The following is a 26939-nucleotide window of genomic DNA, read 5'->3' as shown; positions in this document are numbered from 1 at the left end:
TTTTTTGGACTTGACTGCCCCTTTAAATACACTAAACGCAAATATGTTAGTTATTATTGTGCTGTGTTTGTATATAACGAAGATCACAATGCAGACGGTATAAGAGGACATTAAATACAAAAATTACTAATATGTTAGATATTATTGGGCTGTGTTTGTATATAACTAAGATCACATTTCAGAAGATATAAGAGGACATTAGATAAAGTACTAATACGTTAGTTATTATTGCGCTGTGTTTGTATATAAATCTAAGATCACATATCAGACGGTATAAAAAGGTATAAAAAAAGATAAAGTACGAATACGTTAGTGTATCTGAAATGTGATCTTATAGTAATACACAAACACAGCGCAATAATAACTAAGTACTAATATGTTAGTTATTATTAAGCTGTGTTTGCATATAAGATCACATTGTAGAGGCCAAGCTAACAGAGCATTAAAATGGCTCTTAATTCCAGAATGTTTATGGGTAGGGACACTTCCTAAGGGAACCAAATTCCCTGAGCTCTCTGGGAACCCAACACAGCTCCCCAACCTGACAGGCACCGGTCTGTGGTTATTATCTCCCATGGAGGATTCCTCCCTAGATCTAAAGTGGTGCCCGAATCTAGATGTATCACTTGAGTTAGATTCCTTTTGCTTAGCATGCATAATTGTAGAGGTCGCAAATGAAAGTCAGCAAATAGTATTGTGTCCGATGCTGCTACCATGAGCCCCACTAACTCCATACACTGAGCCACTAAAGGGCATGTATTGGACTTAGGTGCCTAACAAGCAGAATGGAGCTTGGCTTTGCGTTTATCTGTGAGAAAGATCATCAAAACCATGGAGTCTATGAATACCCCGAGAAAACTCACTCTTGCGCGAGGCACAAGAGAACTCTTCAAGATTTGCCTTCCAACCATAACTCAGAAGAAACAAAAGTAATTTCTCTGTGTGAAAGTTTGCCAAGTGAAAAGATGTAACTTGAACCAAATATATCATCCAAGTTGGGAGCTGTTGCTAGGAAAGCCCCAACACTTCCTTAAATAATCTTGGAGACGTGGCCAATTTGAACGGCAGAGCCAAGAACTGGAAATGCTTATCCAGAAAAGCAAATCTTAGGTACTGATAATTATCCCTGTAAATTGGAATGTGAAGGTAGGCATCCTTGAGATCCACCTTGGTCTTGAATTGTCCCTGCAGAACAAGAGGAACAATGGATCAGAGTGTTTCAATCTTGAAAGAGTCCAACTGATTCGGAGGAACAGGGCTGCTCACCCCATCTACTGAAGATCTAAGACGCAATGAAGAAAAGCCATCCTCTTTTGTGGCCTCTGATACACAGGCCTCTCGAGGCAGAGACCAGAAAGATATTCTGTAAACTTGGGAAACAATCTCCAGAACCCAAAGATCCTGGATGGATCTGGCCCAGACCTCCTTAAACAGAGCCAGCCTACCCCTACCGGAGCAGACTACGGATCGGGGACCATCCCTTCATGCAGATTTAGATTCGGGACCCAACTTCTTGGCTTGTTTGTTTCAGACAGGCTTCGGTTTCCAGGTACCCCTGGATGACTCAGATTTGGCTGAAGAAGAGTTTCGCTGGGATTAATTCTGTCGAAGGGATCGAAAATGACCCGATGTCCTATTGTTATGTCTAGTCTTCATATCCTGAGGAAGGAAAACTCCTTTACCCCCCGAAGACAAAGATAAGAGTCCTAACCTTAGAAGAAAAAGATTTAACACTTAAAGACAAGGAGAGCAATCTAGATTTCTAGACCATGCCAGAGGACCAAGATTTAAATTACAGGACGCTCCTTGCCAATACCGCAAAGCTGGTATTCTTAGCATTGATACGCACAATTTGAAAGATTGCGTCACAAATGAAGGCTTTAGCCATCTTGATAGGATTTGGTCTTTGATCTCATCCAAGGTAAATTAAATTAATCAGAAAAATGCAAGGCCTTGGTACAAACCCCTTCCGAGTGATCGTTGGCCTTGGGATCTGGGGAACAATGTTTAGATTTTCTCCTGCACTTACTCGCGGGTCTTTACTCGTGGGTCTTAAGTCTCCTAATGCCGCAGATTGTAGCTGTAAGGCAAAATCTGGAGGCAATGAAGTCATGGGGCAAGCACCGAGCACCGCCTTGCAGAAGTGGAAGAGAATTTGAAGGACCTAATGAAACATTATTATTCTTTATTTATAAAGCGCCAACAGATTCCACAGCGCTCTCCATGGGTACAGAGATAAAAAGTACAGTACAATACAATATTAATGACACCAGACAAAGTTTAACCAACAAATACAGGGGGAATTGAGGGCCCTGTTCCTGTGGGAATTTACAAGCTAGATGGGTAGGAGGGTGAAAAACAGGAGGTGGGGACTGCAAAGGTGAGGATGATGTTAGTGTGGAGTTAGATGAGGGCAGCAGTCAGGCAAGTGGAATTCATTTGTTACTGATTTGGAGATAGGCTTCCATGAACAGAAAAGGTCTTTAGGGAGCGTTTAAAGGAGGAACGGTTAGGGGAGAGTCTGACAGCTCTAGGAAGTGCGTTCCAGATGGTTGGTGCCAGACGAGAGAAGCCCTGTAGCCTAGCATGGGAGGAGGTGATGGTAGAAGATGCAAGGAGCAGGTCATTGTTGGATCTTAGGGGGCGGGATGGAGAGGTGGATTAGCCTAGCAGAGGCATTTAGGATAGATTGAAGAGGGGAGCGGCGGGAGAGAGGGAGGTCAGTTAGTAGGTTATTACAGTAGTCAAGTTGGGAGATTACCAGGCAGTGGATTAGCTGTTTAGTAGTTTCAGCACTCATAAACGGACACATTTTGGAGATATTGCATAGGTGGTTGCGACAGGAGGAATAGAGCAATTGGATATGTGGTATGAAGGACAGATTGGAGTCAAGTGTAACTCCTAGGCAGCGTACTTGGGGTGATGGGGAGATAGTGGTGTCACCAACAGTGATTGAAAAGTTAGAAACTGGGGTAGAATTAGAGGGGGGGATTAGAAGGAGCTCAGTCTTGGACATGTTGATTTTTAGATGGTGAGAGGCCATTCAAGAAGAAATGCCAGATAAGCAGACACTGATGTGAGAAAGGACAGAGGGAGAGAGTGAAGGGGTGGATAGGTAGATCTGAGTATCATCAGCATAGAGGTGGTAGTTGAAGCCACAGCTACTGATAAGTTTACCCAGAGAAGAGTAGGAGAAGGGGATGGTCAACGGTGTCAAAGGCAGCAGACAGATCAAGTAAGATAAGTATTGAGTAGTGGCCATTTTTTTTTAGCAGTAAGAAGATTAGTAACCTTGGTGAGGGCAGTCTCAGTTGAGTGTTGGGAACGGAAGACAGATTGCAAGGGGTCAAGCAGTGAGTTGGAGGACAAGAAGTGGGTTAAGCGATCGAAGACTAGTTTTTCCAGGACTTTTGGAGCTAGAGGAAGCAGTGATATGGGGCAGTAGTTTGCAGGAGAATTGGGGTTGAGGGAAGGTTTTTTGAGGATGGGGGTGAACTTTGTATGTTTGAAGGAAGATGGGAATGAACCGGTAGTAAGGGATAGGTTGAATATGTGAGTAAGAGCTGGAGTGAGGGTAGATTTTAGACAGGGACTGCAGAGCTACTCTGGTGGGCAGACCATATTTGATTAACATAATAAACATTTAATAATTTCAAAAAGTTCTTTAAATGATTCTCCTTCTGAGAAATCCTCAGTTCCCCAGTGTTCCATAGCACCCCAGCTATATTCAAAAGTCTCTAAAAAGGATTAACCCCTATAGGCACCCTGTAGGGTAACATTTACAGTCCTCTAGAGAATAAAAACCCCTCTGAGAAACAGATAATGGAGGTTTCAGACGTTAGACTTTCAGTCCGACCCAAAACCTAAGCTCTGGTTAGCGTCCTTTACCCCCTCCTTCCCCTGACAGGTTAGCCAAAAAGACGAGCCTTCCACAAGGAATCAACTCCTGTCTGGCACTAAGGAGCGTGCACCGAATACTCCTCACGGCAGAAGAGAAAAATCCTTCACATGCAAGGAGTTTCAGAATGGCGCCAGAGGTGCAACGGAACCCACCCTCAAAGACCTCTCCGATTGTTAAAGAGAGAGAACGAGTAGCATTAACAGGCTCAGGTCACGAGCCGTAGGGTGTATGTTGTCACACATAAATAAGGACTTGGGTAAAAGTTTCTAGTAGGAACACTGTACTCCACCCTCATTGACACCCCCTGCTAGCGGCAGATTGGCTGCAAATGTGAAGGGGGTGGCATTGCACAAGCATTTCAAAAGAAATGCTTGTACAATGATAACTGCCAACAGCATATCCTGTCAGCATTTATCAATGTGTGGTGGACATGATCCGCTACAGCGGATCATGTCCGCCCGCACATTTATAATTCGACTCCAAAGAGTACAATTTATACAACCTTTTCTATAAACACTTTCTAAAACACCATCGGTAGTGATATAGCCATCCTCACTTTAGCAAGACCACCATGGGAAGGTTTGTATATAATCGGCAGACCAGGTTAAGACACAGCACTTTTAACTTGTGTTTAAACTAAAAAACACAAAGGCTCTGGCGGACCAGCATATGGATGAAAATAATAATATTAATATTAATAAAGAAGAGATTTGTTGATTGGATAAGACTCGGCTTCTGCAAACTTCGATCAGGGAGAATAATCCCTGTTTAAAAGGAACAGTCTACACTATCCCCAGGCAATCTTCTGTCTTCGTGTTGCACTTACAAGTCCATATAGAAATAAAGTGACGGTAAACTCTCCCCTTTATAAAAACATCCGGAATGTTAGCGATAAATTTAGATGGAATTTAATTCATCAGATGTAATTAAGTTGAGCTGCAACTTGCTTTTTAATATAGGAATTCATTTTAAATTCCATGCGCTCAAAACCCTGTTTTTCTGTGAGCTAAAGGTTTCAATTGTTCTCCAATCAGCGCTCTAGCTACAACAATAGTGTCATATGGGGAGAGCACCGATTGGAGAACAGAATATTTAGCTTACAGAAAAATTTACTTTTGAAGTGGGAGGCAGAGCATTTGAATTTTATATCTATATAAAAAAAGTTACAGAGCAACTTCATTACAACTGATTAATTAAACTCCATCTAAAGTATCACTAACATTCTAGATCTGTTTTTATAAAGGGAAGGGTTTACCATCACTTTAAAGACAATTTAGAATTTCTTCTTTGTCTTTCAATTTGAAATAGCCTCCAAAATCCTCCAATTCCGTTCCTGGTCATTTCTGTGTGTTAAGCTGTATTTAATCATAGGCGTCTCGCAAATTATGTGGTAGAAAAAGTTGATCGTCACTACATTTTAAATTCAGAAGATCTGTGAGCATATCATTTGTACCATGGGATCAGAAAGTGTTCAACACACGCTGTCTACACAGATCGGCTGCAAAATCAGATAAGTGTATATTATGCCGATCAGGTGAAAAAAAAAACAAAAAAACAAGAAACAAAAAAAAAACGCATGTGCTTCAAAGCCACAAGCACAAGGTCCGTCAATATTAAAATTCCCCTGCTCTTCCGCTTCATCTATTTCCAAGAAGCATGTGCAATGAGTCTACGAAATAATTAAAAAAAATTAAAAATAAATTATGCGTACCTGATAAATTTATTTATTTCTTGATACGGTGAGTCCACGGATCATCTAATTACTATTGGGAATCTCACTCCTGCCAAGCAGGAGGCGGCAAAGAGCACCAAAGCAAAGCTGTTCTGAGAAGGTTTAGGACACAAGGAAGGAACAACAATCTCCTGACTAATGTTCCGACCTGAAACCAATTTAGGGAGAAAACTTAACTTAGTACGCAAAAAGCATGAAAAATAAGGTAAGGAGTCTCATACTGTAATGCCGAGAGCTCTGAAACTCTTCGAGCAGATGAAATAGCAAAACGAAACAAAACTTTCCAAGATAACAACTTAATATCTAAGGAATGCATCAGCTCAAACAGAGCCTGTTGAAGAATTTTGAGAACTAGGTTTAGACTCCAGGGAGGAGACTCAAACTTTAATGCCGAGAGCTCAGACACTCTCTGAACAAAAGGAATAGCAACAAGAAATTAAACTTTCAAGATAACAACTTAATATCTAAGGAATGCATGGGCTCAAAAGGAGCACCTTAAAGAAACCTTAAGGCTCCATGGAGGAGTAACTGGTTTGAATACAGGCCTGATCCTGGCCAAGGCCTAACAAAAAGCTTGTACATCTGGGACCTCCGCCAGACTTTTGTATAACAAATAAGATAAGGCCCGGAATTTGACCTTTTAGGGAACTTGTTGATAAACCCTTCTCCAAAACCTCTTGGAGAAAAGACAAAATTCTAGGAATCCGAACTCTACTCTAAGAGTAGCCTTTGGATTCACACCAATACAGATATTTACGCCATATCTTACGATAAAACACTTCTAGTCACAGGCTTACGAGCCTGAATCATGGTCTCAATGACCGATTTTGAAAATCCACGCTTAGATAAAATTAAGCGTTCAATTTCCAAGTAGTCGGCTTCAGAGAAACTAGATTTGGATGAGGGAAGGGCCCTTGAAGTAGAAGGTCCTTTCTCAACCAAAGTCTCCAAGGTGGAAGCGATGACATCTCCACCAGGTCTGCATACCAAATCCTGCAAGGCCACACCGGTGTAATAATGATCACCGACGCCCTCTCCTGTTTGATTCGAGCAATAACCCGAGGTAGAACAAACGGGGGAAATAGGTATGCGAGACTGAAATTCCAGGGTACCGCCAGAGCGACTATCAGAAACGCCTGAGGATCCCTTGACCCGAACCTCGGGAGTTTGCCATTCTGCCGAGATGCCATGAGGTCCAGTTCCAGCTGTCCTCATTTGAGAATCAGACTGGAAAAGCCCTTAGAGAGCCCCAGACTGCTCCCCAACCCAGTAGGCTGGCGTCTGTTGTCACAATCACCCAAGAGGGTCTGCGGAAGCAGGTTCCCTGGGATAGGTGATCCAGAGACAACCACCAAAGAAGAGAATCCCTTGTCTCCTGTTCCAGCTGTAATCACGGAGACAGATCTGCATAATCTCTGTTCCACTGTTTGAGCATGCTTAACTGCAGAGGTCTGAGGTGGAAACGGGCAAATGGGATGATGTTAAACAGAAAGATCTTCATTGATAAGGAATTTATTATGGTTCCCAAGAAGACTACCCTTGTAGTTGGAATTAAAGGGACAGTTCACCCAAAAATGCTCTCCCCTTTAAATTATACCCAATGATCCTTTTAACCTGCTAGAGTGTATTAAATTGGTTACAAGTAGCTACTTTACTCCTATTTCAGCATTTGAAATAGCTGATTTAGCCTGTGGTATCGCCACCTATACTGAACAAATTAATACTGGAGTATAGGCTATTGAATAGCCTAAGTATACGCAGCCAGCGGAAGAGATTACACTCTCAGTGGGATGCAGGATAGTTAGGTAATAAAATGATAATTTTCCATTGTTCTCTCTATTTATTGAGCTTTGGTGTTCCAGCCAAATAAAAGATAAGGAAGCAAGTTTGTTTACACAAAGTTATAACATAATGAGATCTGATATCACCTTAAGTTCAACCCATTGTAATAGGCTGTGTTTTCAAAGCACAAAATCAGCTACTTCATATACACAAATAAGCATGAAAATGGAATTTCTCAAATATTTTATACTCTGCAGTTGGTATAACAAGTCATTTAAAATACATTAATGGAAAAACAATTTTATTCTGTACTGTCCCTTTAAGGAACTCTTTTCCAAATTCACCTTCCATCCGTGAGATCGCAGGAAGGATAACATTACCGTGTGGAATTTTGCTTGTTGAAAGGATGCCGCCTAAACCAGAATGTCGTCCAGATAAGACACCACTGTAATGCCCCGCAATCTGAGCACCGCCAACAGGGATCCTAGAATCTTTGAAAAAATTCTGGGAGCTGTGGCTAGGCCGAATGGAAGAGCCACAAACTGGAAGTGTTTGTCTAGAAACGCGAACCTCAGAAACTTGTGATGTTCCCTGTGGATAGGAACATGCAGGTAAACGTCCTTTAAATCTACTGTTGTCATAAATTGACCGTCTTGAACCAAGAGAAGAATGGAATGAATAGTTTCCATCTTGAAGGACGGTACTTTGAGGAATTTGTTTAGACTTTTTGAGATCTAAAATTGGTCTGAAGGTTCCCTCTTTTTTTGGGAACCACAAACAGATTGGAGTAGAACCCCAGACCCTGTTCCTGTATAGGGAAAGGAACCATCACTCCCAAGTCGGAAAGGTCCCAAACACAGCATAAGAACGCCTCTCTTTTTATCTGATCTACAGATAATCTTGAAAGCAGAAACCTGCCCCTGGGAGGAAAGGCTTTGAACTCTAGTTTGTATCCCTGGGACACGATTTCCACCGCACAGGGATCCTACACATCCCGTAACCATGCCCGAGTGAAGAAGGAAAGTCTGCCCCCCTACAAGATCCGATCCCAGATCGGGGGCAGGCCCTTCATGCTGTTTTTTTATTCAATAGCAGGCTTTTTGGATTGTTTTCCCTTGTTCCAAGACTAGTTGGGCCTCCAGGAAGGCTTGGACTAATCCTGCTTGGAAGAGGGAGAGGAAGGCTTTCCTTTGAAATTTCGCAAGGAATGAAAATTACTCTGACGTCCCTTCTGCTTGTTTCCCTTATCCTGAGGGAGGAAATGGCCCTTTCCTCCCGTAATATCAGAAATTATTTCCGTCAAACCCGGCCCAAACAAGGTCTTTCCCTTGTAAGGAATCGCCCAAAGTTTAGACTTAGATGACACATCCGCAGACCAAGATTTTAACCATAAAGATCTGCGGGCCAGAACGGCAAAACCGAAAATCTTGCTCCCAGTTTAATAACCTGTAGGGAAGCATCCGTGATAAGGGATAAGTTGGCCAACTTAAGGGCCTTGATCCTATCCTGGATTTCTTCGAGGGGAGTGTCTGTCCAAATAGAATCAGACAACGCATCAAACCAGTATGCTGCCGCACTAGTGACAGTAGCAATACAAACCGCAGGTTGCCATTGTAAACCCTGGTTTGATGCGTTGTAAACCGATTGTAAACCGATGGTTTGATGCACAGGTTGCCATTGTAAACCCAGAGTAACCCATCTAACTTCTTGTCCATAGGATCCTTAAAGGAACAACTATCCTCTATGGGAATAGTTGCTCTCTTAGCCAGCGTGGAAATTGCCCCTTCCACCTTGGGTAACGTCTGCCAAGACTCCTTGATAGAGTCTGCTAAAGGAAACATCTTCTTAAATATAGGGGATGGAGAAAAAGGGATACCCGGTCTCTCCAATTTCTTAGAAATAATATCTGTAGCCCTTTCTGGTACAGGAAATACCTCCACCATGGAAGGCACGTCAAAATACTTGTTTAGTTAACTAGTCTTCTTAGGATTGACTACGACGATAGTGTCGGAGTCGTCCAGAGTAGCTAAAACCTCCTTAACAAAACAAAGGTGTTCAAGCTTAAACCTGAAAGAAACAACTTCAGTATCAGCTAAAGGTATTACACTGTCCGAGTCTGAGATTTCAACCTCAGATGCTACCAAAGTATCTTCCTCTTCAGATTTCTGGGAAGGAACATTCGGAATAGCCACTACTGTGTCAGCAACCTTATTCACTGATTGATTACATTTCCTCTTGCGCTTTCCCTGCAGCATGGGAAAAGCAGACAACGCATCAGATACTGCTGATGACATTAGAGAAGCGATGTCTTGCAAGGTAACTCCAGGCGGAGTAATAGAGGAAGCGCAGGGCACTGGCTGTATGGATACTAAATTTTGGGACGCTTGAGGAGAAAGCTGCGGCATATCTTTAACATTGTCAGAAGACTCCTGAACAGTACCCGCCTTAGACAATGTTGGCTCAGGAAAAAGTCTATACCTGTAATGTAAGGTTCTCTCAATACATTAGGAACAGAAAGGGATTGGTGGTTCTACATTAGCATCAAAACATAAATATGCAAAATCTTGCAGGATTTCTTGGTCCATCTTTATTCACCAACAAACAGACAAACTGATATTTTATTTAGAAAATAGCCCCCCCCCAAAAAAAAAAAAAATTGTTACCGTTTCTTTAAATTTTAAAACGAAAAAATAACTTTATTTTTCTGTTATTTAACAAAACAAAGTGGCCCCCAAAAAACACTCCAGACAACTCTACACCTCAGCTTAGCCTTGCTAAGGTGCTTACCTGCCTGCCTGCTAACGGAGTGTACTACTCTATAGATAATCCGGACTCAACTCTTTACAAATTACGGTCTGGTAACCGCACCGCTGCTAAATCTGTGATGCATCGGTTTTCCCCACTACGGAACACAAGAAGTGAGACAGGACAAAAAAAGGCGCGCAATAGAAGCTCCCGCCGTAGCTAACTGCGCCCGTTGTTGGCGTAACCACATGAAACTCCAGATCGGCTAAATTTATTACCACAGCTTTAGGGAGTAAAGTAAAAAACACACCACCATGACTGAGCCAAGTCTCCTCGTCCCCAGTGCCTGCTACTGCTGCCCTTAATAAACATTCCCCTATCATAGGTGAGTGTGACTTGTCCCATATGTATGTTAAAGTGCTATCTATTTTCTCTGCAGCGTGTCCCAGAAAAAAAAATTAAGTTAACACTTACCTTAAGACTTCTGCCAGGAAGCACAGCAGCTCACTAGGTTTGAGTGGCCAGTTCCCTCACATGGACCTGTGGATAAAAAACAAAGACTGAGTAATCTTACTCAGGCTTGCACGGTTAGGGCAGCATAAATACATAGGAGGCGCAGTGAGGATTGTACCCCACAAGTTCCCATTGCTTGAAAGACACCACTGCTCTACTGAAGAGACTGATATGGACTACGGCTACACCCTAGGACAAAGCAGAACAATCTTGCACTGCTTAAATAATAAAATCTTGCTAGAAGAATCTTTTTCCCCCCCAACACCTAACTTTACCACTTTCTTGCTCTAACGTAGGCAAAGAGAATGACTGGGATTGGAGGGAAGGGAGGTGATATTTAACAGCTTTGCTGTGGTGCTCTTTGCCGCTTCCTGCTGGGCAGGAGTGACATTCCCAATAGTAATTTGATGATCCCTGGACTCACCGTGTCATTAGAAAGAAAAAAGGTAGATGGTGGAGGAAGGAGGAGGAGTTTGGTGGTCATTTCAAAATTTTGTAAAATAGTCTTAAAAACGGATAGTCTACACACTACAGACTCACTTAAAGTAACATGACTAATTCCAGCCATATAATAAAACGTCCAGGTAGACGAAAGAAATGAACACTTCAAAAGAGTTGCACAAGGAGGATTCAACATTGTGGCCTATAGGATCCATATATGAGGTACCATCTTCAAGCAAAACGTTGGTTTTCCTTTCAAAAACCCGAGACTGGGGCCATTCAAAAGTGTTTCCCAAATGTCAAAAAAAGAAAAAAAAAAAAAAATGTAGTGTTATTTTTTTTTTTATTTCTTTTTATTGAGAGACAAGAAATAAATACAGTATGTAATTATACAATTAGCTCCCCCATAGAGGTCTATAATACAGTGATGTGTTTTGCAGATCACAAGGGCTAAGTAAAAAAAATAATAATAATAATTAGATGACAAAAAGAAGCAGAAATTTCATCTGTGAAAGCATAGCAATACAAGATGTTCTCCTAAACCTGTATCCATATAAAGAAAGTCCATCTATATAACCACTGGATTAGGTATAATAAGCAGTTTCTAAGCCAGGGGGCAAGAGCCAATGTGTCTGTTTTATGTTATGTTTCATATGTTTGATGTTTTAAAAAAAATAACATGTTCAAAGTATGATTCTCAGAGATGCAGTTTGCTGTTTTATAGAAAAGGGGCTGGATTTACTCTTATGGGAAAAGCCAAAGCTGTGTATTAATACGTTTAATAATATTGACAATTGATTAGTTATTTAGTAAAAAAATAAATCCTAAGGAAGGTGGCACTGGCTCTGACTTCACAAGTTCACTACTAGATCACTGTCAAGAATAACAACTCAAACAATTAAAACCAGCTCCGAGAGGAAGAGAAGTTTAACTTGATGATGAAATCAGAGGAAGCTGTAGAAAGTATAGCAAGGCGTAGCTGGTGTGGGTTCCTGTTACTATTTTCTGATCATTTGGTAGTACCAATAAAAAGGAATGGTTTCCAAACTTTACAAATCAGCAATGCTACGTTGCAGCAAGTTACGTACATGAGTATGTTGTTATAAGATCTAACGTGAATAGATAACTGTTCCCTGACAGTGACTATGGTACAAATTAGCAGATTTTGGGGCGAGTATATTATTTCCAGTAGGCATAAACTATGACTTAGGGTACACTAGCCAGAACAGCATTTGATGTTTAGATTTTACATAGTGCAGGGACTGAAAAAGCATTGATTTGTAAAAGCATCTAGCTTCGGGGTTAAATTGTAATAGGGGCATGATCAAGATCTATTTCAGAATAGAACATAAAACTATATTATTAAAACAAAAATAAAAGTGAACTACCATGTAACTTTTTGCAGTAAAGATTAAACATATGCAGTGTCAAAACGAGTCATCTAATACTGTAAAATATAGAGAACTGAAGATATGTCATTTGAAGCAGAATTGGCGTGCATGCGAGTTCAGAAGAGCATAACAGAACCAGTAAACTCTGCATGGCTTTTTCCTTATGTAGTAGCACTGTCCTCCGTGGTACACATCTTTAAAGTGTTGTGTATAATAAGAAGCAAAGTCTTTGACACGTAGAGTGGTGCATAGAGATACCTGTCATTTATTTAGACTCCATGACAGTTAATCTGTAAGTAATATATGCAAAGTTAATAAGCCAATACCTCTTTTTGAGTGCCAGATGTGGATAGAACTAATGTATCCTAATGAGTTGGCGCTCTGCGAAGTGAGTCGAGTACTCATTGCATGACTTAAACCCTAACTGCAGTAGATGGTGGTTCCAACAATCAAGTGTAGCCTGTGCCGAAGGCTTCAGCTTTAATCATCTCCCTTCATTGTCCCCTAAGCTAGGGTGAGTGGAGCAGTGGGCATCAGGTAATGAAAGGGAAGCTGACATTTCGTTAGTACAATCAGAAACAAAAGCAAGCGGTAAGGAAGCAATAGGAGGAGGGGGCTTTGTTTCCGCTGTGACTTCCATGGTGCGTGGTGTTACCGCCCTCTCCACTTCCACTCGCAGCAGTTCACATTTATGAACCAGATTATCCAATGCAGGAGTCAGCAACATTGATAACTCCTGAACTATGATATTCAAACTGGCCATTATAATTCAGTCTTGAGTTCTTCCTCTTTCCGCAACTGTAGGCTTTGTAAAGAGAGCTTGGTGCACCGTCGCTCAACGTAGAGGCCAATATGGCGGCCGCAGGTAGGGTACTGCTCCACACTTTCTCGTGCTAATAGCTCTTCGGTGGGGGATAGATGTTGGTTTCCAGCATCAGTAGTGTCCAGACACAAACCCTGTCAAGGACCAATATGCTCGGGCCAAGTTTAGCTCCTCAATTGAAGAGTAAATTACAAGAGTCTCAGAGAGCTCTAAAGATGAGCTGCTTACTCAGATTCCGCCCACCGGAACAACTCACTACATTTTTAAAATTACTTCTCTAGCCCAGCTCATTCCTCAGAGCTAGCCACACAATCAGGAAAGCTCCTTTCTTCTTAGCATTAGGGTAAAAAATCAAATCAATATTAAGTGTGACCACCCTTTACCTTTAAAACAGCATCAATTCTTCTACGTATACTTGCACACAGGTGTTTTTTTTTTTTTTTAAAGAGATACAAAATTCAAAATTGAAATGTGCATAGGTGCATTTAAATATAAATATTTTTGCAATATACTTCCATTAGCAAAAATGCTTTTTTAAAAAATGTATTAGTGATTTTCAGCGGCATATGCTTATATCCTGTCTGTGAGGGTCCGTGCACCAGTACAGAGAGACCTACCCCCTGTGTGTGAGAGCTCACATGTTGTGTGTGTGTGTGTGTGTGTGAGCTCACATGTTGTGTGTGTGTGTGAGCTCACATGTTGTGTGTGTGTGTGTGTGTGTGTGTGAGCTCACATGTTGTGTGTGTGTGTGTGTGTGTGTGTGTGAGCTCACATGTTGTGTGTGTGTGTGTGTGTGTGTGTGTGAGCTCACATGTTGTGTGTGTGTGTGTGGTTGTGTGTGTGTGAGCTCACATGTTGTGTGTGTGTGTGTGTGTGGTTGTGTGTGTGTGAGCTCACATGTTGTGTGTGTGTGTGTGTGTGGTTGTGTGTGTGTGAGCTCACATGTTGTGTGTGTGTGTGTGTGTGGTTGTGTGTGTGTGAGCTCACATGTTGTGTGTGTGTGTGTGTGTGTGTGGTTGTGTGTGTGTGTGAGCTCACATGTGTGTGTGTGTGTGTGTGTGTGTGTGAGCTCACATGTGTGTGTGTGTGTGTGTGTGTGTGAGCTCACATGTTGTGTGTGTGTGTGTGTGTGTGAGCTCACATGTTGTGTGTGTGTGTGTGTGTGCTCACATGTGTGTGTGTGTGTGTGGTTGTGTGTGTGTGTGAGCTCACATGTGTGTGTGTGTGTGTGTGTGTGAGCTCACATGTGTGTGTGTGTGTGTGTGTGTGTGGTTGTGTGTGTGTGAGCTCACATGTTGTGTGTGTGTGTGTGTGTGTGTGTGTGTGAGCTCACATGTTGTGTGTGTGTGTGTGTGAGCTCACATGTTGTGTGTGTGTGTGTGTGTGAGCTCACATGTTGTGTGTGTGTGTGTGTGTGTGGTTGTGTGTGTGTGAGCTCACATGTTGTGTGTGTGTGTGTGTGGTTGTGTGTGTGTGAGCTCACATGTGTGTGTGTGTGTGTGTGTGTGTGGTTGTGTGTGTGTGAGCTCACATGTTGTGTGTGTGTGTGTGTGTGTGTGTGTGTGAGCTCACATGTTGTGTGTGTGTGTGTGTGAGCTCACATGTGTGTGTGTGTGTGTGAGCTCACATGTTGTGTGTGTGTGTGTGTGAGCTCACATGTTGTGTGTGTGTGTGTGTGTGTGTGAGCTCACATGTTGTGTGTGTGTGTGTGTGTGTGTGTGTGTGAGCTCACATGTTGTGTGTGTGTGTGTGTGTGTGAGCTCACATGTTGTGTGTGTGTGTGTGTGTGTGTGTGAGCTCACATGTGTGTGTGTGTGTGTGTGTGAGCTCACATGTGTGTGTGTGTGTGAGCTCACATGTTGTGTGTGTGTGTGTGTGTGTGCTCACATGTTGTGTGTGTGTGTGTGTGTGAGCTCACATGTTGTGTGTGTGTGTGTGTGTGTGAGCTCACATGTTGTGTGTGTGTGTGTGTGTGTGTGTGTGAGCTCACATGTGTGTGTGTGTGTGTGTGTGTGCTCACATGTTGTGTGTGTGTGCTCACATGTGTGTGTGTGCTCACTTGTGTGTGTGTGTGTGTGTGTGAGCTCACATGTTGTGTGTGTGTGTGTGTGTGTGTGAGCTCACATGTGTGTGTGTGTGTGTGTGTGAGCTCACATGTTGTGTGTGTGTGTGTGTGTGTGTGTGAGCTCACATGTTGTGTGTGTGTGTGTGTGTGTGAGCTCACATGTTGTGTGTGTGTGTGTGTGTGTGTGAGCTCACATGTGTGTGTGTGTGTGTGAGCTCACATGTGTGTGTGTGTGTGTGTGTGTGTGAGCTCACATGTTGTGTGTGTGTGTGTGTGAGCTCACATGTGTGTGTGTGTGTGAGCTCACATGTGTGTGTGTGTGTGAGCTCACATGTTGTGTGTGTGTGTGTGTGTGGTGTGTGTGTGAGCTCACATGTTGTGTGTGTGTGTGTGTGTGTGTGTGTGTGTGAGCTCACATGTTGTGTGTGTGTGTGTGTGTGAGCTCACATGTTGTGTGTGTGTGTGTGAGCTCACATGTTGTGGTGTGTGTGTGTGTGAGTGTGTGTGTGTGTGTGAGCTCACATGTTGTGTGTGTGTGTGTGTGTGTGTGTGTGTGAGCTCACATGTTGTGTGTGTGTGTGTGTGTGTGTGTGAGCTCACATGTTGTGTGTGTGTGTGTGTGTGCTCACATGTTGTGTGTGTGTGTGTGCTCACATGTTGTGTGTGTGTGCTCACATGTGTGTGTGTGTGTGTGTGTGTGTGAGCTCACATGTTGTGTGTGTGTGTGTGTGTGTGTGTGTGTGTGAGCTCACATGTTGTGTGTGTGTGTGTGTGTGTGTGTGTGTGTGAGCTCACATGTTGTGTGTGTGTGTGTGTGTGTGTGTGTGTGAGCTCACATGTTGTGTGTGTGTGTGTGTGTGTGTGTGTGTGAGCTCACATGTTGTGTGTGTGTGGTGTGTGTGTAGTGAGCTCACATGTTGTGTGTGTGGTGTGTTGTGGTGTGTGTGTGAGCTCACATGTTGTGTGTGTGTGTGTGTGTGTGTGTGAGCTCACATGTGTGTGTGTGTGTGTGGTGTGTGTGAGTCACTATGTTGGTGTGAGCTCACATGTTGTGTGTGTGTGTGTGTGTGTGTGTGAGCTCACATGTTGTGTGTGTGTGTGTGTGTGTGTGTGAGCTCACAGTATGTGTGTGTGTGTGTGTGTGTGTGTGAGCTCACATGATGTGCCTGTGTGTGGTGTGAGCTCACATGTTGTGTGTGTGTGTGTGTGAGCTCACATGTTGTGTGTGTGTGTGTGTGTGAGCTCACATGTTGTGTGTGTGTGTGTGTGTGAGCTCACATGTTGTGTGTGTGTGTGTGTGTGAGCTCACATGTTGTGTGTGTGTGTGTGTGAGCTCACATGTTGTGTGTGTGGTGTGTGTGTAGCTCACATGTTTGTGTGTGTGAGCTCACATGTTGTGTGTGTGTGAGCTCACATGTTGTGTGTGTGTGTGTGTGTGAGCTCACATGTTGTGTGTGTGTGAGCTCACATGTTGTGTGTGTGTGTGTGAGCTCACATGTGTGTGTGTGTGCTCACATGTTGTGTGTGTGTGTGTGTGTGAGCTCACATGTTGTGTGTGTGTGTGCTGTGAGCTACATGTTGTGTGTGTGTGTGTGTGTGAGCTCACATGTGTGTGTGTGTGTGCTCACATGTTGTGTGTGTGTGTGTGTGTGTGTGAGCTCACATGTTGTGTGTGTGTGTGTGTGTGTGCTCACATGTTGTGTGTGTGTGCTCACATGTTGTGTGTGTGTGCTCACATGTGTGTGTGTGTGTGTGTGTGTGTGTGTGAGCTCACATGTGTGTGTGTGTGTGTGCTCACATGTGGTGTGTGTGTGTGTGTGTGTGTGAGCTCACATGTTGTGTGTGTGTGTGTGTGAGCTCACATGTTGTGTGTGTGTGTGTGTGTGAGCTCACATGTTGTGTGTGTGTGTGAGCTCACATGTTGTGTGTGTGTGTGTGTGAGCTCACATGTTGTGTGTGTGTGTGTGTGAGCTCACATGTTGTGTGTGTGTGTGTGTGAGCTCACATGTTGTGTGTGTGTGTGTGTGCTCTCACATGTTGTGTGTGTGTGTGTGTGCTCACATGTTGTGTGTGTGTGTGGTTGTGTGTGAGCTCACATGTTGTGTGTGTGTGTGTGTGTGTGTGTGTGTGAGCTCACATGTTGTGTGTGTGTGTGTGTATGTGTGTGTCTGTGTGTGTGTGTGTGTGTGTGTGTGGTGTGTGTGTGTGTGTGTGTGAGCTCACATGTTGTGTGTGTGTGTGTGTGTGTGTGAGCTCACATGTTGTGTGTGTGTGTGTGTGTGTGTGTGAGCTCACATGTTGTGTGTGTGTGTGTGTGTGAGCTCACATGTTTGGTGTGGTGTGTGTGTGTGTGTGTGAGCTCACAGTTTGTGTTGTGTGTGTGTGTGTGAGCTCACATGTTGTGTGTGTGTGTGTGTGTGAGCTCACATGTTGTGTGTGTGTTGTGAGCTCACATGTTGTGTGTGTGTGAGCTCACATGTTGTGTGTGTGTGAGCTCACATGTTGTGTGTGTGTGTGTGTGTGAGCTCACATGTTGTGTGTGTGTGTGTGTGAGCTCACATGTTGTGTGTGTGTGTGTGTGAGCTCACATGTTGTGTGTGTGTGTGTGTGAGCTCACATGTTGTGTGTGTGTGTGTGTGTGTGTGAGCTCACATGTGTGTGTGTGTGTGTGTGAGCTCACATGTTGTGTGTGTGTGTGTGTGAGCTCACATGTTGTGTGTGTGTGTGTGTGTGTGTGTGAGCTCACATGTTGTGTGTGTGTGTGTGTGTGTGTGAGCTCACATGTTGTGTGTGTGTGTGTGTGCTCACATGTTGTGTGTGTGTGCTCACATGTTGTGTGTGTGTGTGTGTGTGTGTGTGAGCTCACATGTTGTGTGTGTGTGAGCTCACAGTTGTGTGTGTGTGTGTGTGTGAGCTCACATGTTGTGTGTGTGTGTGTGTGTGAGCTCACATGTTGTGTGTGTGTGTTGTGTGTGAGCTCACATGTGTGTGAGTGTGTGTGTGTGTGAGCTCACATGTTGTGTGTGTGTGTGTGTGTGTGTGTGTGTGTGTGTGAGCTCACATGTTGTGTGTGTGTGTGTGAGTGTGTGTGAGCTCACATGTTGTGTGTGTGTGTGTGTGAGTGTGTGTGAGCTCACATGTTGTGTGTGTGTGTGTGAGTGTGTGTGAGCTCACATGTTGTGTGTGTGTGTGTGTGAGTGTGTGTGAGCTCACATGTTGTGTGTGTGTGTGTGTGAGTGTGTGTGAGCTCACATGTTGTGTGTGTGTGTGTGTGTGTGTGTGAGCTCACATGTGTGTGAGTGTGTGTGTGTGTGAGCTCACATGTTGTGTGTGTGTGTGTGTGTGAGCTCACATGTTGTGTGTGTGTGTGTGTGTGTGAGCTCACATGTTGTGTGTGTGTGTGTGTGTGTGAGCTCACATGTTGTGTGTGTGTGTGTGTGAGCTCACATGTTGTGTGTGTGTGTGTGTGAGCGAGCTCACATGTTGTGTGTGTGTGTGTGTGTGTGAGCTCACATGTTGTGTGTGTGTGTGAGCTCACATGTGTGTGTGTGTGTGTGAGCTCACATGTGTGTGTGTGTGTGTGAGCTCACATGTTGTGTGTGTGTGTGTGAGAGCTCACATGTTGTGTGTGTGTGTGTGTGTGTGTGAGCTCACATGTTGTGTGTGTGTGAGTGTGTGTTGAGCTCACATGTTGTGTGTGTGTGTGTGTTGAGCTCACATGTTGTGTGTGTGTGTGTGTTGAGCTCACATGTTGTGTGTGTGTGTGTGTGTGAGCTCACATGTTGTGTGTGTGTGTGTGTGAGCTCACATGTTGTGTGTGTGTGTGAGCACATGTTGTGTGTGTGTGTGAGCACATGTGTGTGTGTGTGTGAGCTCACATGTTGTGTGTGTGTGTGTGTGTGTGTGTGAGCTCACATGTTGTGTGTGTGTGTGTGTGTGTGAGCTCACATGTTGTGTGTGTGTGTGTGTGTGTGTGAGCTCACATGTGTGTGTGTGTGTGTGTGTGTGTGTGTGTGAGCTCACATGTGTGTGTGTGTGTGTGTGTGTGTGTGAGCTCACATGTGTGTGTGTGTGTGTGTGTGTGTGTGTGTGTGAGCTCACATGTGTGTGTGTGTGTGTGTGTGTGTGTGTGTGTGTGAGCTCACATGTGTGTGTGTGTGTGTGTGTGTGTGTGTGTGTGTGAGCTCACATGTGTGTGTGTGTGTGTGTGTGAGCTCACATTTTGTGTGTGTGTGTGTGAGCTCACATGTTGTGTGTGTGTGTGTGTGAGCTCACATGTTGTGTGTGTGTGTGTGTGAGCTCACATGGTGTGTGTGTGTGAGCTCACATGGTGTGTGTGTGTGTGTGAGCTCACATGTGTGTGTGGTGTGGGTGTGGTGAGCTCACATGTGTGTGTGTGTGTGTGTGTGTGAGCTCACATTGTGTGTGTGTGTGTGTGTGTGTGAGCTCACATGTTGTGGTGTGGTGTGTGTGTGTTGTGTTGTGTGTGTGTGTGTGTGAGCTCACATGTTGTGGGTGTGTGTGTGAGCTCACATTGTGTGTGTGTGTGTGTGAGCTCACATGTGTGTGTGTGTGTGTGTGAGCTCACATGTGTGGTGTGTGTGTGTGTGTGAGCTCCAGATGTGTGTGTTTGTGTGTGAGCTCCACATGTTGTGTGTGTGTGTGTGAGCTCACATGTTGTGTGTGTGTGTGTGTGTGTGTGTGTGTGTGAGCTCACATGTTGTGTGTGTGTGTGTGTGTGTGTGAGCTCACATGTTGTGTGTGTGTGCTCACATGTTGTGTGTGTGTGTGTGTGTGTGAGCTCACATGTGTGTGTGTGTGAGCTCACATGTTGTGTGTGTGTGTGTGTGTGTGTGAGCTCACATGTTGTGTGTGTGTGTGTGTGTGTGTGTGTGTGTGAGCTCACATGTTGTGTGTGTGTGTGTGTGTGTGTGAGCTCACATGTTGTGTGTGTGTGTGTGTGTGAGCTCACATGTTGTGTGTGTGTGTGTGTGTGTGTGTGAGCTCACATGTTGTGTGTGTGTGTGTGTGTGTGTGTGTGAGCTCACATGTTGTGTGTGTGTGTGTGTGTGTGAGCTCACATGTTGTGTGTGTGTGTGTGTGTGTGTGAGCTCACATGTTGTGTGTGTGTGTGTGTGTGTGAGCTCACATGTTGTGTGTGTGTGTGTGTGTGAGCTCACATGTTGTGTGTGTGTGTGTGTGAGCTCACATGTTGTGTGTGTGTGTGTGTGAGCTCACATGTTGTGTGTGTGTGTGTGTGTGAGCTCACATGTTGTGTGTGTGTGTGTGTGAGCTCACATGTTGTGTGTGTGTGTGTGTGTGTGTGTGTGTGTGTGTGAGCTCACATGTTGTGTGTGTGTGTGTGTGTGTGTGTGAGCTCACATGTTGTGTGTGTGTGTGTGTGCTCACATGTTGTGTGTGTGTGTGTGCTCACATGTTGTGTGTGTGTGCTCACATGTTGTGTGTGTGTGTGTGTGAGCTCACATGTTGTGTGTGTGTGTGAGCTCACATGTTGTGTGTGTGTGTGTGTGTGTGAGCTCACATGTTGTGTGTGTGTGTGTGTGTGAGCTCACATGTTTGTGTGTGGTGTGTGTGTGTGTGTGTGTGTGTGTGCATGTGGTGCGTGTGGTGTGTGTGTGTGTGTGTGTGTGAGCTCACATGTTGTGTGTGTGTGTGTGTGTGCTCACATGTGTGTGTGTGTGTGTGTGTGCTCACATGTTGTGTGTGTGTGTGTGTGCTCACATGTTGTGTGTGTGTGTGTGTGTGCTCACATGTTGTGTGTGTGTGTGTGTGTGCTCACATGTTGTGTGTGGTGTGTGTGTGCTCACATGTGTGTGTGTGTGTGTGTGCTCACATGTTGTGTGTGTGTGTGTGTGTGTGTGAGCTCACATGTTGTGTGTGTGTGTGTGTGTGAGCTCACATGTTGTGTGTGTGTGTGTGTGTGTGTGTGAGCTCACATGTTGTGTGTGTGTGCTCACATGTTGTGTGTGTGTGTGTGTGTGTGAGCTCACATGTTGTGTGTGTGTGTGTGCTCACATGTTGTGTGTGTGTGTGTGTGTGTGAGCTCACATGTTGTGTGTGTGTGCTCACATGTTGTGTGTGTGTGTGTGTGTGTGTGAGCTCACATGTTGTGTGTGTGTGTGTGTGTGAGCTCACATGTTTGTGTGTGTGGTGTGTGTGTGTGAGCTCACATGTTGTTGTGTGTGTGTGTGTGTGTGTGTGCTCACATGTTGTGTGTGTGTGTGTGTGTGTGTGTGCTCACATGTTGTGTGTGTGTGTGTGTGTGTGTGAGCTCACATGTTGTGTGTGTGTGTGAGCTCACATGTTGTGTGTGTGTGTGAGCTCACATGTTGTGTGTGTGTGTGTGTGAGCTCACATGTTGTGTGTGAGCTCACATGTGTGTGAGCTCACATGTGTGTGTGTGTGTGTGTGTGTGTGCTCACATGTTGTGTGTGTGTGTGTGTGTGAGCTCACATGTTGTGTGTGTGTGTGAGCTCACATGTGTGTGTGTGTGAGCGTGTGTGTGTGTGTGAGCGTGTGTGTGTGTGTGAGCTCACATGTTGTGTGTGTGTGTGTGTGAGCTCACATGTTGTGTGTGTGTGTGTGTGTGTGCTCACATGTTGTGTGTGTGTGCTCACATGTGTGTGTGTGTGTGTGTGTGTGTGTGTGAGCTCACATGTGTGTGTGTGTGTGTGAGCTCACATGTGTGTGTGTGTGTGTGTGAGCTCACATGTGTGTGTGTGTGTGTGTGAGCTCACATGTTGTGTGTGTGTGTGTGTGTGAGCTCACATGTTGTGTGTGTGTGTGTGTGTGTGTGTGTGAGCTCACATGTGTGTGTGTGTGAGCTCACATGTGTGTGTGTGTGTGTGTGTGAGCTCACATGTGTGTGTGTGTGTGTGAGCTCACATGTTGTGTGTGTGTGTGAGCTCACATGTTGTGTGTGTGTGTGTGTGCTCACATGTTGTGTGTGTGTGCTCACATGTGTGTGTGTGTGAGCTCACATGTTGTGTGTGTGTGTGAGCTCACATGTTGTGTGTGTGTGTGTGAGCTCACATGTTGTGTGTGTGTGTGTGAGCTCACATGTTGTGTGTGTGTGTGTGAGCTCACATGTGTGTGTGTGAGCTCACATGTTGTGTGTGTGTGTGTGTGAGCTCACATGTGTGTGTGTGTGTGTGTGAGCTCACATGTGTGTGTGTGTGTGTGAGCTCACATGTGTGTGTGTGTGTGTGTGAGCTCACATGTGTGTGTGTGTGTGTGAGCTCACATGTGTGTGTGTGTGAGCTCACATGTGTGTGTGTGTGTGTGAGCTCACATGTGTGTGTGTGTGTGTGTGAGCTCACGTGTGTGTGTGTGTGTGTGAGCTCACATGTGTGTGTGTGTGTGTGTGAGCTCACATGTGTGTGTGTGTGTGTGTGTGTGTGTGTGTGTGAGCTCACATGTTGTGTGTGTGTGTGAGCTCACATGTTGTGTGTGTGTGTGTGAGCTCACATGTTGTGTGTGTGTGAGCTCACATGTTGTGTGTGTGTGTGTGAGCTCACATGTTGTGTGTGTGTGTGTGAGCTCACATGTTGTGTGTGTGTGTGTGAGCTCACATGTTGTGTGTGTGTGTGTGAGCTCACATGTTGTGTGTGTGTGTGTGAGCTCACATGTTGTGTGTGTGTGTGTGAGCTCACATGTTGTGTGTGTGTGTGAGCTCACATGTTGTGTGTGTGTGTGTGAGCTCACATGTGTGTGTGTGTGTGAGCTCACATGTTGTGTGTGTGTGTGTGTGAGCTCACAGTGTGTGTGTGAGCTCACATGTTGTGTGTGTGTGTGTGTGAGCTCACATGTTGTGTGTGTGTGTGTGTGTGTGTGCTCACATGTTGTGTGTGTGTGCTCACATGTGTGTGTGTGCTCACATGTTGTGTGTGTGTGTGTGTGAGCTCACATGTTGTGTGTGTGTGTGTGTGAGCTCACATGTGTGTGTGTGTGTGTGTGTGAGCTCACATGTTGTGTGTGTGTGTGTGTGTGTGTGAGCTCACATGTTGTGTGTGTGTGTGTGTGAGCTCACATGTTGTGTGTGTGTGTGTGTGTGTGAGCTCACATGTGTGTGTGTGTGTGTGAGCTCACATGTGTGTGTGTGTGTGTGAGTGTGTGTGAGCTCACATGTGTGTGTGTGTGTGTGTGAGCTCACATGTGTGTGTGTGTGTGTGAGCTCACATGTGTGTGTGTGTGTGAGCTCACATGTTGTGTGTGTGTGTGTGTGTGTGTGTGTGAGGGTGTGTGTGTGTGAGTGTGTGTGTGTGTGTGAGCTCACATGTTGTGTGTGTGTGTGTGTGTGAGCTCACATGTTGTGTGTGTGTGTGTGTGTGTGTGTGTGTTGTGTGTGTGTGTGAGCTCACATGTTTGTGTGTGTGTGTGTGTGTGTGTGTGAGCTCACATGTTGTGTGTGTGTGTGTGTGTGTGTGTGTGAGCTCACATGTTGTGTGTGTGTGTGTGTGTGTGTGTGTGTGTGCTCACATGTTGTGTGTGTGTGCTCACATGTGTGTGTGTGTGTGTGTGTGTGTGTGTGAGCTCACATGTTGTGTGTGTGTGTGTGAGCTCACATGTGTGTGTGTGTGTGTGAGCTCACATGTGTGTGTGTGTGTGAGCTCACATGTGTGTGTGTGTGTGTGAGCTCACATGTGTGTGTGTGTGTGTGAGCTCACATGTGTGTGTGTGTGTGAGCTCACATGTTGTGTGTGTGTGTGAGCTCACATGTTGTGTGTGTGTGTGAGCTCACATGTTGTGTGTGTGTGTGTGAGCTCACATGTTGTGTGTGTGTGAGCTCACATGTGTTGTGTGTGTGTGTGTGAGCTCACATGTTGTGTGTGTGTGAGCTCACATGTTGTGTGTGTGTGTGTGAGCTCACATGTTGTGTGTGTGCTCACATGTTGTGTGTGTGTGTGTGTGTGAGCTCACATGTTGTGTGTGTGTGTGTGTGAGCTCACATGTTGTGTGTGTGTGTGTGTGAGCTCACATGTTGTGTGTGTGTGTGTGTGTGAGCTCACATGTTGTGTGTGTGTGAGCTCACATGTTGTGTGTGTGTGTGTGTGTGTGTGAGCTCACATGTTGTGTGTGTGTGTGTGCTCACATGTTGTGTGTGTGTGCTCACATGTTGTGTGTGTGTGCTCACATGTTGTGTGTGTGTGCTCACATGTGTGTGTGTGTGTGTGTGTGTGTGAGCTCACATGTGTGTGTGTGTGTGTGCTCACATGTTGTGTGTGTGTGTGTGTGTGTGAGCTCACATGTTGTGTGTGTGTGTGTGAGCTCACATGTTGTGTGTGTGTGTGTGAGCTCACATGTTGTGTGTGTGTGTGTGTGAGCTCACATGTTGTGTGTGTGTGTGTGTGAGCTCACATTGTGTGTGTGTGTGTGTGAGCTCACATGTTGTGTGTGTGTGTGTGAGCTCACATGTTGTGTGTGTGTGTGTTGAGCTCAATTGTGTGTGTGTGTGTTGAGCTCAATTGTGTGTGTGTGTGTGAGCTCAATTGTGTGTGTGTGTGTGTGTGAGCTCACATGTTGTGTGTGTGTGTGTGAGCTCACATGTTGTGTGTGTGTGTGAGCTCACATGTTGTGTGTGTGTGTGAGCTCACATGTTGTGTGTGTGTGTGTGTGAGCTCACATGTTGTGTGTGTGTGTGTGTGAGCTCACATGTTGTGTGTGTGTGTGTGAGCTCACATGTTGTGTGTGTGTGTGTGTGAGCTCACATGGTGTGTGTGTGTGAGCTCACATGGTGTGTGTGTGTGAGCTCACATGTGTGTGTGTGTGTGTGTGAGCTCACATGTGTGTGTGTGTGTGTGTGTGAGCTCACATGTGTGTGTGTGTGTGTGTGTGTGAGCTCACATGTTGTGTGTGTGTGTGTGTGTGTGAGCTCACATGTTGTGTGTGTGTGTGTGTGTGTGTGTGTGTGAGCTCACATCTGTGTGTGTGAGCTCACATGTTGTGTGTGTGTGTGAGCTCACATGTTGTGTGTGTGTGTGTGTGAGCTCACATGTGTGTGTGTGTGTGTGTGAGCTCACATGTGTGTGTGTGTGTGTGTGTGTGTGTGTGAGCTCACATGTGTGTGTGTGTGTGTGAGCTCACATGTTGTGTGTGTGTGTGTGTGAGCTCACATGTGTGTGTGTGTGTGTGTGTGAGCTCACATGTGTGTGTGTGTGTGTGAGCTCACATGTGTGTGTGTGTGTGTGAGCTCACATGTGTGTGTGTGTGTGTGAGCTCACATGTGTGTGTGTGTGTGTGTGTGAGCTCACATGTGTGTGTGTGTGTGAGCTCACATGTGTGTGTGTGTGTGTGAGCTCACATGTGTGTGTGTGTGTGTGAGCTCACATGTGTGTGTGTGTGTGTGTGTGAGCTCACATGTGTGTGTGTGTGTGTGTGAGCTCACATGTGTGTGTGTGTGAGCTCACATGTTGTGTGTGTGTGAGCTCACATGTTGTGTGTGTGTGTGTGTGTGTGTGTGTGTGTGTGAGCTCACATGTTGTGTGTGTGTGTGTGTGTGTGTGTGTGTGTGTGTGAGCTCACATGTTGTGTGTGTGTGTGTGTGTGTGAGAGATCACATGTTGTGTGTGAGAGAGAGATCACATGTTGTGTGTGAGAGAGAGATCACATGTTGTGTGTGAGAGAGAGATCACATGTTGTGTGTGAGAGAGAGATCACATGTTGTGTGTGAGAGAGAGATCACATGTTGTGTGTGAGAGAGAGATCACATGTTGTGTGTGAGAGAGAGATCACATGTTGTGTGTGAGAGAGAGATCACATGTTGCTGTGAGAGAGAGATCACATGATGCTGTGAGAGAGAGAGATCACATGATGCTGTGTGAGAGAGAGATCACATGTTGTGTGTGAGAGAGAGATCACATGTTGCTGTGAGAGAGAGATCACATGATGCTGTGAGAGAGAGATCACATGATGCTGTGAGAGAGAGAGATCACATGATGCTGTGAGAGAGAGATCACATGATGCTGTGAGAGAGAGATCACATGATGCTGTGAGAGAGAGAGATCACATGATGCTGTGAGAGAGAGATCACATGATGCTGTGAGAGAGAGATCACATGATGCTGTGAGAGAGAGATCACATGATGCTGTGAGAGAGAGATCACATGATGCTGTGAGAGAGAGATCACATGATGCTGTGAGAGAGAGATCACATGATGCTGTGAGAGAGAGATCACATGATGCTGTGAGAGAGAGATCACATGATGCTGTGAGAGAGAGATCACATGATGCTGTGAGAGAGAGATCACATGATGCTGTGAGAGAGAGATCACATGATGCTGTGAGAGAGATCACATGATGCTGTGTGTGAGAGCCCCACCCTGTGTGTGAGAGCCCCACCCTGTGTGTGAGAGCCCCACCCTGTGTGTGAGAGCCCCACCCTGTGTGTGAGAGCCCCACCCTGTGTGTGAGAGCCCCACCCTGTGTGTATGAGAGATCACATGATGCCGTGTATGAGAGCTCCACCCCGTGTGTGTGAAAGATCACATGATGCCGTGTGTGAGTGATCACATGATGCCGTGTGTGAGA

The 26939-nt window shown here is 45.0% G+C and overlaps 1 protein-coding gene across 1 annotated transcript in view; it reads right to left on the bottom strand.

Annotated features, from left to right (window-relative positions):
• GLE1 (GLE1 RNA export mediator) overlaps positions 1 to 26939 on the bottom strand; it is a 241962-nt gene that overhangs the window by 193994 nt on the left and 21029 nt on the right. The gene's annotated exons all lie outside the window — the stretch shown is intronic.

Source organism: Bombina bombina, chromosome 12, assembly GCF_027579735.1.
Source record: "Bombina bombina isolate aBomBom1 chromosome 12, aBomBom1.pri, whole genome shotgun sequence".
NCBI lineage: Eukaryota > Metazoa > Chordata > Amphibia > Anura > Bombinatoridae > Bombina > Bombina bombina.
The sequence above is the reverse complement of the archived record's forward strand: the minus strand, read 5'-3'. Positions and strand labels throughout refer to the sequence as shown.